Source organism: Microtus ochrogaster, unplaced genomic scaffold (assembly GCF_000317375.1).
Source record: "Microtus ochrogaster isolate Prairie Vole_2 unplaced genomic scaffold, MicOch1.0 UNK138, whole genome shotgun sequence".
Taxonomy (NCBI): Eukaryota; Metazoa; Chordata; class Mammalia; order Rodentia; family Cricetidae; genus Microtus; species Microtus ochrogaster.
In genome coordinates, this window is record NW_004949236.1 from 475,384 (window position 1) to 476,745 (window position 1,362).

The window sequence follows — 1,362 nt, forward strand, 5'->3', positions numbered from 1 at the left end:
AAGAAATTAATAATAATCAAATTAACAAGTGGACAGAACAGAACAAAAAAAGAATATTAAAGGCTGCAAGGGTATACAACTAGTCTTATATAAACATGACACTCAAACTTAGACTTATTTGAAAGGAGGGAACTTTTATATTATTATGAAAAAGAGATTCTTCTTTCATACAATAAATACCATTCACAGGTTTTCCTCTTCCCACTCTTCCTAGCTCCCTCAACCCCCTAGTCCTTCATATCCACTGCCTTTCCTCTTCGAAGAGAGCAGGACTCAAAAAGGCATAAAACAAATGATAATAAGACCAGAAAAAAATCTCTCATATTGATGCTTGACAAGAAAATCTCATAGGAGGAAAAAAGGCTCAAGAACAGTAAAAGCTACTCAGAGATACACTCTCCCACTGTTAAGAGTCTCAGAAAAGGAACAAGCTAGTGTGGAAGGTCCTTCTGTCATAGCTGGATTCTCAAACAACTTCAAAAGCAGCTTAAAATCTAAACTTTGGTGTTTGTGTTCCCAGTAAGCAACAGGTGGAGAAGACCAGTGATGTAGCTACTGAGAAGATGCTGGAAGTCATTGGTGACAGTCATGTTTGTGAGCAGCCTCAGTCCAGTCAGCTGCACAGCAGAGTTCAGAGGATCTTAGACACATACTTACAGACTCACTGGGCATATACCTTTATCTTGACTTGATTCTCAATATTTACATTCAGGTTATTTAGTTTATTTAATACTTTCTTCTTAATACTGTGGTTCATAGAGTTTTTTTTTAATGATTGGGATACCACCCAATTCATGAATAATGGATTGATTAGCTAAGAAGGCTACATATTAACCAGGGTGATCAAGCCTTTTTCAACAATTATAGACTCATCAGTCAATTCCAGCAGGTATAGAAGTTTCTCAAGTTGTTCAACATTTAAAACCTCATCGTAGGAACCACTGGTTAAGTCTTCTCTGGACTGTGAGGGATGCAGGTGACAGCCTCCAATCAGCCAGTAGATGCATTAGCAGGTACCAGTGCCAAGGACCAGTCCCACTGCCACCCATGCTGCTGCCACCATGCTGTGGGAAGCTGGGATGCCAGAGAGTGAGATAACATGCTTTTCAGCTGCATTTACAGTGTAAGAGACCATACCCAAGTGGGCTGGTATCTCAAATGCTATTGGCTAAATGAGTGGAATGTGCTCCCACAGCACCTTCCCCCTTTTTTTAATAAGAGAGTTCTAAACCCAATACAAAACTATATACACTAGAAACGGATATCAAGCATTACAAGAATTACAACCGGCTTAACAATATTAAGCAGGGAATTTATGCTAAATGTTTTAATAAACATTTTATCCTAAGGAGTCTAAGTCTT

At 38.7% G+C, this 1,362-nt stretch overlaps 1 pseudogene; it reads right to left on the reverse strand.

Annotated features, from left to right (window-relative positions):
- Window positions 1–361: 361 nt before the first annotated feature.
- LOC101991924 overlaps window positions 362–1,362 on the reverse strand; it is a 7,990-nt pseudogene continuing 6,989 nt past the window's right edge.